This window comes from Capsicum annuum, chromosome 7, assembly GCF_002878395.1.
Source record: "Capsicum annuum cultivar UCD-10X-F1 chromosome 7, UCD10Xv1.1, whole genome shotgun sequence".
NCBI classification, from domain to species: Eukaryota; Viridiplantae; Streptophyta; class Magnoliopsida; order Solanales; family Solanaceae; genus Capsicum; species Capsicum annuum.
Genome location: NC_061117.1, coordinates 78,297,305 through 78,310,911, shown reverse-complemented (window position 1 = coordinate 78,310,911; position 13,607 = coordinate 78,297,305).

Below are 13,607 nucleotides of genomic sequence, written 5' to 3'. Positions count from 1 at the left end.
GTATATCCACCTCCTTAATCTTTAGCTGATGGTACCCAAACTGAAGATCTATCTTAGAAAAAAACTTGGAACCTTGCAACTGGTCAAACAGATCATCTATCCTTAGAAGAAGATACTTGTTCTTGATCATCACCTTGGTCAACTGCCTATTGTCAATGCCCATCCGAAGGGAACCATCATTCTTTCTCTCAAACAACACCGGTGCACCCCAAGGAGATACACTAGGACTAATAAACCCTTTATCTAGAAGATTCTTGAGTTCCCTTAACTTAGCCAGAGTTATTCAATATGGAGGAATAGAAATTAGATGAGTGTCCAGAAGCAAATCAATACTAAACTCTATTTCCCTATTAAGAGGAACACCAGGAAGATCACCCAAAAAACCTTTGAAAACTCATTAACCACCAGAACTGACTAAAAAGAAGGACCTTCCAAGTTAGAATCTTTAACCCAAACCAAGTGATAAAGACAACCTTTGGAGATTAACCTCCAAGCTCTAAGATAAGAAATAAACCTCCCCCTAGGATCCAAAGAAACACCCTCCTATTCTATAATCGGTTCACCAGGGAACCTACAGATAACCCTATAGGTTCGATAATCCAAGAATGCCTTACAAAAGTGTAACCAATCCATACCCAGAATAATATCAAAATCCACTATATCCAACTCAAAAAGATTCACCAAGGTCTGCTTACAACCAATAGATACCACACAACCCCAGTAGAATCCCTTAGCAATAACCGAGTCACCTACAAAGGGTAGAATAAAAAAAGGATCTAAAATAACTTTTGGATCAAAACCAAAATATACAACCACATAAGCAGTCACATAGGAGAGAGTAAACCCTAGATCAAGCAAACAATATACGCTGCAAGAGAAGAGCTGTAATGTACTAGTAACGACATCAAGTGATGCCTCAAATTCTTGTCGAGACACTAAAGTATATAACCTATTCTGACCAACACTAGAAACAGGAGCAGTAACAGAAGCGGAGCCACACCACCAGGTGCAGGAGTAGAAAATAAGCCACAGGAATCTTATTCGCCCCCGTAGCAACCTTATTAATTGGAAAATCTCTGTGCCGATGACCTACCTAGCCACACTTAAAGCATTTGTACCTTCCTTTATTTCAATAACACAGATGAGGATGACCAAAAAACTAACATAGAGGACATGAAAAAACTTACTGACCTCTGCTCGCCTGAGATTGGGCACCCTGTGCTCGAGAATTATCACCACCATGATGACGCCTGTTGCCCAACTAATAAAGATCAATAGCAGAGGAGTCAAAACTAGAACTCCCTTACTTCTTTTCTTGCCACTTGCCACCATCTCTACCACGATAAGACTGAGCACCTCCTTGATTAAAAAACTCATTCCTCTTTTCCTGCCTATCTCCATACTCTGCCTGCCTCCTCTTGTTATCCTCCACTAGCTGCATATGATTGGTTAACATAGAGAAGTCCATATCTTTAATCAGTAATACAGTCTTGCTCACCAAAATTAGATCTCAATTTAACCTAAAAATAAACTTCCTCTTTTAGCCCGCATGTCAGCCACTAAATTAGGAGCATACCTTGAAAACTAGTAAAACTTCAAGGCATATTCCTTGACATATATTATCCCTTACTTTAGGATCACAAACTGCTCCATTTTTGCTTTTCTTAACTCTTGGGAAAGAAATAATCCAGAAAAGCACCAGAGAAGGCATCCCACAAGGACGACACCTCTACATCTCCTCTATCCCTATACCACTCTTTATATTATTGATATGCAACTTTTCTGAGATGATAAAATGCAAAGTTCACCCCTCTCCATTCGTAGCCTACATCACCCAAAATATCTTTTCTATCTCATCTAAGAAGCTATTATATCCTCCTTCACCCTCACTCTAACAAAAGTGGAAAGACCTATCTAAATAAATTGGAAAACCCTCATGGCCTCAATAGACAAAGCACTAGAACAAACCACTCAGCCTGAGCAGCAACCAGTTTAGCAATAGTATAAATAGACCGATAGAATTTTACATTAGTCATGTTTTCTTGAGGAGGAATAATAGCAACTGGTGGAACTCTAGAACTATTAGGGATATGACCATGAGATCAAAGATAAACCCTAAAAGTAGGATAAAATACGTACCTCCAGATGGGATAGAAGAATTTTCTTCTGTTCCAGATCTATGAGGCATGATTTGAAAGATAAACAAATAAGGATTAGAGAAGAGTCTTGGACTAAGAATTCAAGCTTGAAGATAGAATACCAAGAAAGTGAAATATTCCTAAATGCCTTGTAGCCTCTTCCTTATGAGTGTGGCGCGTTACATACTTGTAAAAAAGACTCGACTCAATATGGCTTTATGGACTTCTAATTGACTATGAACCTAGGCTCTGATACTAACTTGACATGACCCGCCCTAGGGATTTATCGTAATGGGCTTCCAAAGTCCGATGAAGTACGATGCAACAATAAGAAATAATGTCTGATGATACCATCCTCCTAGCCATTCTAATGCCAAGGCTGACCCCTATACCAATTCTGCCCATACAAACCTAAAGAAGTACCACAAAGACTCTATCCAAAAGAGTAATGAAATTTAGTTGGGATATGCCCCCCAACTATATCCAAAATAAATATCCAGAATAAAACCAAAATGTCTAGAAATATCCATAATATGAAATGGAGCCTTATGAAAGGATGAAAGATCACCACTTTAGTCCAAATATTATCCCCAAGTCAATCATTATGAAGAGGAGTAGAATGGTCGATTCCTGCATAGTGTGGGTATACAGGCACAAGTAAACAGGGTTAGCGAGTGACAACTAACATGATCTCAGGATAAGGATAAAATAATTCCATTTATAAAACCAAGTAAAACCATCCATGATGCATATAACCACAGACATATACATAACCATATCGAGAAAAGAGATCGGGTTTAGCATCCCGTTAAAACCTTTATATGGTCTGTGTAGCTTTGCCATCCTAAACTACCCATAAGCTATATGGGTTTAGCTTCTCCTACTGAAAGGGCCCTAGTGTGTATAGCCTCACGAATAGGGAAGTATCACATGGGAATACTAGTACATCCCCAAAACAAAGTGTGACATCATGCACATGATCCCCAAGACCAACTCATATCGGTAAATATAAGTTTCTAGTTTTGGTCCTTCTGAGGCCTCCACTTTCCATGGCTTAGCTAAACCTCCCGCCATTATTTCCCAATTTAAACTAATTTTCAAATAACTTAACTATTATCCATTTCTTAACTAAGTTCATTGATATTGGTATTATTATTTCAACCCTTACTTGTAAGTATCATCCGTAGCAAACCATTTATAGGTTTAAGAGGATTTTCAAGTGCCCTTCTATTTACCATATGAAACTACTTGAGTGACTTCCATTTTCCCTACAAGTATAACTAATTAGCCTTTATCCTTTCAAAATTATTTAAACCATGCATGATTCCTTTACCAAGTTTAAAACTGTTCTATTAAAAGAAGTCAATGCAATGAAAATATCTTTATAAGCATTTTATCAAACATATTATGGGCATAATATGACCAAAATCAATTCCAATTACCATTAAACCATTCCTATGTAATCCAATTATCCAAAACCATCATTAATGCATATAAAAGAATAATTAAAACCATGGAAAACCATAACCAGGCAATTAACATCAAAACCCCCAAATCATATTTGAAAGCCAAAGTCATGCAATAGTAAAACCATGAAAACATTTATATAAACCAAGCCTTTAATTAAATTAACAATGAGGGAAAAGAAACTTACCTTAGACCAAGATGATAATGGAAAGAAATCACCAAGATAAGCCCCAAATTGATCCCTTGGTTGAAACCCTAGCTTTCCTTGTACTAAAGCTCTTAATAGAATTATGCAGTTTTTAGGAAGAGTTTTTAAGTGTTACTGAATAGAATATTAGGTTAAATAACCTCTGAAGTAAGTTAGAAGTCATGGGACCCTATTAAGATAAGTAGAAAATATCCAGAATACCCCCACTTAAGTTGCATAAAATCCCATCATAGGGATATGACTAGCCCTCATGAGTCATACCCTTTCAATACGATTGGTATCCACCACTCGTATCTAAGAATTAACCCTTGCATCAAACACTGTCTAGTATATAATTCATCCAACCAAGTCATAACTATAACATACGATTTGTATCCATGACCCATATCTCTGTCAGAATAAAATACTTAGGAAATTGGACATTTTCCACCATATGAGTCCTTGGTATGATTCGTACCCTAAATTATGGCTCATGATGAGTCACTTGTACTTAGATACAACCTAAGTAATAAAGTCTAAGATTAAGTTAAAGAACCAAATGATCTGTAACCACATACGACTCATACCCCTAAGTCGTATCCATTATAGTAACCAAAATCCATCCCACCAACCAATACTAGTCAGTATATGACTGAACATCACCATCCGTACCACATCATATAGCTCGTACCATAAGTCATATTGGATCTAGAGATCAGAATTCTAGGAAATTTTCTAAGGTCCAGAAACTAAAGTGTTTCAATTGGCTTCATTTGTACTATGCTTCTCTAGGTTATAGGACCCAATAGTTCAATTTTTAATTTCCTAATAAATCGGCAATCGAATGGGAGAAAAGTTCCTTAGTACCTAAAGGGAGGTTTATCTTTTATCTTAGAGCCTAAAAGTGGATCTCTAAGGGGTGTCTCTATCACCTAGTTCGGGTTAATGATTCTAATTATAAGGTTGCCTCTTTGTATTCTGTCCATATAGTTAATGAGTTTCCTAAGGTGTTCCTTGATGATCTTCTCAAAATTCCTCTTGATAGGGAAATAGACTTTGGGATTAATCTTCTACTGAATACCTATCCTATTTTTATCCCTCCTTATTGAATGGATCTGGTAGAGTAAAAAGAGGTGAAAGACCAGTTAAAAGGTCTTCTTGATAAGGATTTTATCCATCCTAGCATTTCTTTATGTGTGTATAGATTATCATCAGTTGAATAAGGTCACAGTGAAGAATAAGTACCCTCTTCTTAGGATTGATGATCTTTTTTACCAGATTTAGGGTGCTAGATACTTTTATAAGATTGACTCTCATTTGGGTTATAATTTGTTGAAGATTCAAGAAATTAATATTCCTAAGACTGCTTTCTGACCCTTATATGGTCACTATGAATTCCTAGTTATGTCATTTGGGTTGACTAATACTCTGGCTACTTTTATAGATCTATGAATTAGGTTCTTAGGTAGTTTTTGGATTTGTTTGTAATAGTTTTTATCGATGATATCTTGGTGTATTCTAAAAGTGAGGAGATCATACCAATCACCTCTAATTATGTTATAGACTCTTAAGGATTAGAGATTGTATGCAAATTTTCTAAGTGTGAGTTCTGGTTGAATATTATGACTTTTCTTAGGCATGTTGTTTCTTGTGAAGGGATCATGGGGGATCTACAAAAGGTTGAGGCAGTTAAGAGGTGGCCTAGACTCATGACTCTAACCGACATTAGGAGTTTCTTGGGCTTGGCTGGGTATTATAGGAGGTTTTTGGAGAGTTTCTCTTCTATTGCTACTCTATTGATGAAGTTGACTCAGAAAAAGGTAAATTTTTTATGGTCTGATACTTGTGAGGGTAGTTTAAAAAAGTTGAAGGATATGTTAACCTCTTTTCCAATATTGACCCTATCTGAGGGCGCTGAGGGTTTTGTATTATATTATGATATGTCCCGTATGGGACTTGGTTGTGTGTTGATGAAGCATAGTAAGGTTGTGGTTTATGTTTCTAGATAACTTAAGGTTCATGAAAGGAATTACCCGACTCATATTTTAGAGTTGGAGGTTGTGGTTTTTGCATCAAAAATTTAGCATCATTATTTATATAGGGTGTATGTGGACATAAGTTGCTCAAGGATTATGATATTAATCTTTACTACCATTCAGGTAAAGCTAATATTATTGTTGATGCTCAAAGCAAGTTGACCATGGGAAGCTTGTCTAATGTTGATAAGGTGAAGCAAGGATTAGTGAAGGATATTTAGTTGGATAACATGGGAGTTTATTTTCTAGACTCTGAGGAGGGAAGAGTAATTATTCAAAAGATGGTTAAGTCATCTCTTGTTGTTGAGATGAAGGAGAAGAAAGCTTTAGATCCTATATTTATACAGATTAAGAAAGATATGGGTCAGAAGAAGGTTATGACATTCGAGATTGAGGGAGATGGTATCTTAATGTATCAAGGTAGGTTGTGTGTTTCTGATATTGATAGTCTACAAGAAAGGATTTTAACTGAGGCTCATGGGTCTAGGTATACAATTCATCTAGGTTTGACAAAGATGTACCATGACTTAAAGGAAATCTATTGGTGGAGAAATACGATGAAGGATATGGTGCATTTTGTATCCATGTATATGGTCTATTAGTAGGTGAAAGTCGGTTTAGTGGGATGTATTAAGAGATAGAGTTGCTTGTATGGAAGTGGAGGATGATCAATATAGATTTCATTATGGGTCTTCCGCGTTCTTGCAATCAGTATGATTCGATTTGGGTCATTATGGATAGGATGACTAAGTTTGGTCACTTTTTGCCCATGAGATTTAACTACACTAGAGAGGATTATGCTAAATTATTTAATCATGAGATTGTCAAGATACTTGTTGTGCCAGAGTCCATTATTTCAGACTGAGGTATGCAATTTACTTCTCACTTTTGGCATTTGTTTTAGAGAGGTTTGGGGACTAAGGTGAACCTTCACACCACTTTTCACCCTCAAATGGATGGACAAGAAGAATGGACTATTCAGACTTTGTAAGATATATTAAGGTCCCATGTGATTGATTTTAGAGGTAGTTGGGTGGATCACTTACCTCTTATTGAGTTTGCATATAATAGTAGTTACCATTCGAGTATTTAGATGGATCTTTTGAGGCTCTATATGGTAAGAGGTATAGGTCTCCTATTGGGTGGTTTGATGTTGGTGAGAATAAGTTATTTGGTACTAATTTGGTTCACCAAGCCATGTAAAAGGTGAAAGTGACTAGAGAGAGCTTAAGACCGCTCAAAGTTGCCAAAAGTCTTATGTGGATATGAGGCGAAGGGAGTTGGTGTTTAAAGTTAGCGACTGGGTGTTCTTGAAACTCTCATATCTTTAGGAATGCGGGGAAGCTCAAACCCCATTATGTTGGTCCGTATCAAATTTTGAGAAGAGTTGGGAATGTTTCTTATGAGTTAAATTTTCCTACGAGTTTGGGTTCTATTCATCTTGCCTTCCATGTGTCGATGTTGAAGAAGTGTATAGGTGATCCTTGTTTGGTATTCCCAGCGGAGGATGTTGATTCTTTGGATTCCTTATTTTTTGAGGAAGTCTTAATAGAGATATTGGATAGTTAAGCTCATAGGTTGAGAACTAAGAATTTAGCTTTGGTGATGGTGTTTTGGAGAAATCAAAAGGTGGAAGAAGATACTTGGGAAGCTAAAGCGGACTTGAAGTCCAAATATCCATTCTTATTCCCACGTTGGATGAAAATGCTTGAGGTATGATTTTTGTTCTCTTTCTTGTGGATTTTTGAATATGTCATTTAGGTATGTGAGCATTGTTTCTTATTATCATGCTAATGTGTTCCTTGACTCCTCATTCAGGATGAATGATCCTAGGAGGGGTAATGTAATACCTTTAATTTTGGACTCTTAAAATTTTCCATATAATTGTGCTCACTGTCCGGAGTACGGCTTAGGTGACGAGTCATAGGTGCTCTTCACAAGTTTTATAGTCCCAATCATAGCCATTCAAGTAAGGTGGCATAATGTTTTTTTCTTGACCACGACTAAGGCCCTACAAGTCAAAAGGTGTAGTCATGAGTCATGGGGAGGTACTAGTGACCATATCATTATAGGTACCCAATATTTTTACCTAGACTACGAGTCCAGGGAAACACTCTTAGCTAGTCATTATGAGTCGTTACCTAACCTATAATGAATGGTGATAGTTTTCTTATACAATTTTATTAAGGGCTTTTCGATATTTCCCCATCCTTAACTCATTAACCACAACTTAAAAGCACTTCTAGGGTCTCATTATTATCCATAAACAAATCAAAACACACTTATCTCCTCTTTAACTCTCCTAAATCAAAAGAAAGCTAGGATTTCTAAGGATTAAGCACTTAGGATTCAATCAATGATTTTCTCTCTAAATTTCTTCATGTCTTTTGGCATGTATCTCTTTCCTAAATTGATTTTTGTACAAAGCATGTGTTAAATTATATCTATGTGGTTTTAATTGTAGAAATTTGAATGTGGGTTAAGGGGTTTGGAATGGTTATCATACAAATTGATTTCCCCATGGTTTTGAATTGATTATTATATGTTATCTTTTGGGTTTGAACTAAATAAATGCATGTGTGAGGGATATTAGAAAGGGGAACATGGGTTTCCCCAAACTTTATGGTTTAATGGTTTGGAATTGGCTTTATCCTCAACCCAACTTGTGAAATTAGCTTTTAACATGGAAATACATATGGTTTAGCTCACTTTTGGAACCTTGAATTACATAAAAGGTTAATGGAACTTAAAATTGTTTTGGAAGGCCTTGGCGGCCATGGATTGGATTTAATTAGAACTTTGGAGTCAATTTTCTAAATGGTTTTGGTATGGCATAAATAGAATTGGCTTGCAAGCTTAGCTTTATTTGGTATGATGATACCAACGGTAAATGCCTAATTAAAAGACTTCTTGGTTAGAGGGTAATAATGCATAAATGGTTTTAATTTGAGCTCAAAGGGGGTTGTGTAGCTCATCGTAGAAAGTGGAGGTAATGGTGGGACTGATACTAGAAACCATATTTGCTGGTGTGAAGGTACGTGGGTAGGTAGGTAGGTAGGTAGGGATGGATGGATGGATGGGCGGGTAGGTAGGTAGGTGGGTAGGTGGGTAGGTAGGTAGGTAGGTAGATAGGTAGGTAGATAGATAGTTAGGTGGGTGGGTAGGTAGGTAGGTAGGTAGGTAGGTAGGTAGGGATGGATGGATGAATGGGTGGGTAGGTAGGTAGGTAGGTAGATATCTAGGTGGGTAGGTGGGTAGGTAGGTAGGTAGGTAGGTAGGTAGGTAGGTAGGGATGGATATATGGATGAGTGGATGGGTAGGTGGGTGGATGGGTGGGTGAGTGGGTAGTTAGGTAGGTAGGTAGGTAGATACGTAGATAGATAGATAGATAGGTAGATAGATAGATAGATAGATAGATAGATAGGTAGATAAGTAGGTAGATAGGTAGGTAGGTAGGTAGGTAGATAGGTAGATAGGTAGATAGATAAGTAGATAGGTAGGTAGGTAGGTAGATAGGTAGGTAGGTAGGTAGGTAGGTAGGTAGATAGATAGATAGATAGGTAGGTAGGTAGGTAAGTAGATAGATAGATAGATAGGTAGGTAGGTAGATAGGTATGTAGATAGGTAGATAGATAGATAGATAGATAGGTAGGTAGATAGATAGATAGGTAAATAGATAGATAGGTAGGTAGGTAGATAGATAGATAGGTAGATAGATAGGTAGATCGATAGATAGATAGATAGGTAGATAGGTAGATAGATAGGTAGATAGGTAGATAGATAGGTAGATAGATAGATAGATAGATAGGTAGATGGGGTTGTCTCTGGCCCTCGGTGGGCTTGAGTTACACATCGCCACTAGGCCTAGAGTCGGGTCGTGACAAATTAGTATTTGGATCTGTAGCAAAAAGGTATTGAGGTGTAGTATGGGTTCCAAAACCACGGGTACTCAGTAGGCATCATTGATTGACTAAGCTAAATCCTGATATAAATACGATAAGATACAAGATAAATTTAACTAAGTAAGGTTAAAAGGGGCAAACTTGAAATCAAGCTCCAACACTGATGTACATAAATAAATAAATGTATAGGAATTAACAACATAAATATCACATGACTATAGCTACAAGATAGGCCCCCATAATCCAATAAGTGTAGAAAAGTAAATAACCTAATCCGGCCCCCATAAGCCTAGAGGGTATAGTCAAGGAAAATAAACAACTGAGTAGCTATAATTGCTAAATTATCATACGATAACCAAGAATGTATCTGAATCGTATCATCTAGTACATAATTCCTAATGTTAGACTTGAATCGGAATGCAATAGTATCATCCTTATTATCATCATTCACCAAACGTTAATTAGAACTCATTATTAACATCATTATCAACTGTCAGACTCGAACTGGAACTCATATTTTTAAACCGTATCAATGAATCATATCAATAGGCCATATTGATAAACTTACTCAATAGACTATACCAATGAGGTATTACTCTAGACCATCCCTTTTACTCATACCCATACTCGGACTAAGATTCACAACCATAAGTTGTATTGGAACTCATAACCATAAACCATACCAATACAGTATCTATTAAGTCTTGCCAATAACTATACCCATAGGCCTTATCAATAAACATATCCAAAAGTTATATTATTAATCATATCTATAAGCCATTAATCACTTCTATAAGCCATGTCATATCTATAAGCATATCATTAATCAAACCTAAAACTGTATCTTTAATCATATCGATAGGCCATATCATTAATCATATCTATAAACCATAATATCAATCATATTGATAGGTCATACAATTAATCATGTCTAGAAGCCATATTTACAATCAAATATATATAAGCCATATAACTAGCCATATCAATAAGTCATATAATTAATCATATCTAGAAGCCATATCAATAATCATATATATGTATAAGCGATAATATTAATCATATCTTTGTCATTAATCATTAGTCATATCGAGTTATACCTGGAATTAACACATATCTTCCAATATCAAACTAACATACTCATCAAATATATTAAACCTCCTCAAGTCCTAAACAAAACATTAATAAGGGTAGTATTATGCATAAATATGTCTCAAGTCTTAGCCTAAGGTGGGCTGGAGGGGTCCATTTCTAATCCCTAAAATTCATTTAAGAAAACTTCTATCCGAACTAGGCTACAGTATCTAAGTTCATTTCTAGATGTTGAGTAAGCCATAAATAGCCCTAAGATACTAATTCTTTCCAAACCTGAACAACAAGTTAAACCCACCTAAAATAATAGCAACTAAGGCAATTTCCCTTAACTTAAGCAACTAAGACCAGTTCAACCCTAAGAATGAATGACTAAGGTAATTTCACCTTGCTTGAGTAAATAAGGCCTTTCCATCCTAAACATGAGGCATGAAATAAAATTCACCTAAAACATGAGTAACTAAGCTAATTACTCCTAATTCATGATTTCAAGATTAGCCTAAATGGTTTAACTAATCCAAATATTCTCATTCATACTCCTAACACCTAAATCCCACCCTATATCTAGAATAATATAATAATCATACTACGAGATAGCTCAATCTTTAAAGAAGGTAAGCCTAGCCTTTCTGGACATCCAAGAAAAACCCAAAGAATCCGCTAAATCACCAATTTTCCTTTTCAAGAAACTTTTGCAAGGTGCCACACTATCAAAATCATAATCTACTCATCAATAAGAGAGAAAAGATACCCATATTGTACTATTGTACTTTGAGTCCAAAATTACATAAAATCCTATGTGGGTTCTATTTATGTAATCACACTTTTGAAACCAACACAACTCCCACCATGCTTAAGGAATATTTACCCTAAAAAATGGGTGAATTCCAAACTTTAATGGTTCAATAATCAAGCCACCAAAATTATAGGAATTTTAGAACAAGGTGAAGGGTTTAATCCTAAAATAGATGGAAGCTTACCACGAATTTGAAGGAGAAACAAATAAATAAATCGTAACAAAGCTCCAAAATCACCCACAAATGTTTCTCCCAACCACACGATTTAAGGTTTTATTCTATTAAGACTGGGAGAAAAATGGTGAAATTAGGTTAAGTGGGGTATTGATACCCTTCCTAGGTACAAAAAAGCCTCTAAAGAAGACACTAGGCTGCTTTAGCTATAAGTGCTACAACGCCCAACTAACTACTAAAGCGGTCCCCCACTGACATATCATGCCGCTAAAGCGGACCTTGGGCTTCTTTAGTGCAAGCCATTAAAGCAGCTACGTGCTATTAAAGCGGTACCCATTGGCTGAGCTAAGGCCACTAGAGTGCCCAATGGGCCACTAAATCTCCCTTTGCTAAAGTGCCCAAATGGCCGCTTTAGCGGTCACTCCAAATATTAGGCACTATTAAGCCAAATCCTCGTGATTCATCCAGAATCTTATATGCCCAAATGAATGATGGTACCCTATAAAATATGATGTTTCGGACTTAATGGAGTAATCAAAATTTCCATGTGAGATTATTTTGACAAAAAAAGGGTCCCACACATACTTTCCATTTTTCTTAATGTCCAACCAATAACTCAAAATGAGTCTGGGATCCTCGAGACCTGAACCAAGGGTCCATCTAACCTAAAAGTGATGTTCTAGAGCTATTGGAACTATCAAAATTGCAATACATGGTATTTTAAAAAGAATTTATGCCTAATAGCAAATTTAAATTAACGAAGGCTTCAAAACAAGAAATTATCTCTAAAAACTAAAGACACTGCCTGGTAACCAAACTGTCAATTGATGTGTGAGCTAATTCTAACATATTTGAGGCTTTTACCTAAGAATAATTATGAAGTCTTAATCAACTTTTGTCATTTTTGATTATTTTATATTTGATTTTGCTGTAAAAGCTAATGTGTTAGAGAACTAACAAGAATGGAAGCAAATAAGCTGAAATCTAAAGTAAATAGAGGCAAAGTATGGCTGACGAAATTTGTGATAAGTCGTCAGCCCTGTGATAAGCTATCAGCTTCATCGTCAGCCATAAACAGAGAATTGGCCTAGGTTTAAAGCTGTGATGACATTTTATGATAGGTCTTCAAGGAGCTGATAAGCCATCAAGAATGCCGTCAGCCTAAGAAAGCACATGAGAACTAAAGTAGAAACTTAATGACATTTGTGATAAGTCATCAAGGAGCTAATAGGGCATCACCATTTGTCGTCAGCGTTAGGCAGCAAGTGTCCAAATTAAAGAGGAAACTGACGATATTTGTGATAAGTCGTCAGCCTCCTTATAGGCTATCACAAATGGCATCACCTAATCTGAATAATTTCTGAATTTTATTATTTTGTTTCCATAATTAGGGGAAACTATTTAAAGCCTTGTTTAGGGTTTTCTTAAGCGAACCAAACCTTGAGTTTTGAGACACGATACTTTGATATTTTCTCTCTCTAACTTCTTGGCTTGAAAAAGCAATTACTTTGAAGAGAATTTAATCATTATTTTGGGATTTTTGTTGTGATCTAATCTGAGATTCACTAGTTATTATTCATCTTGTGGTAAGTTTATCTTGCAAATTATGAATTTATCTAGTTGTTTCAATTATTACATCATGCATGGCTAAATTATTTTAACCTGAATTATAGGATCTAGGGTTAGGTCTTGATAAGGTGTTGAGTGTTCAGGATTTGAAAGGTGATAGGATTTCTTGATAATTTTGATGTTTTAATTATTGTCTGTTGGTTACAAATGATATATAACACCTGCTTTGATTGGCTTGAGAAAGAAAT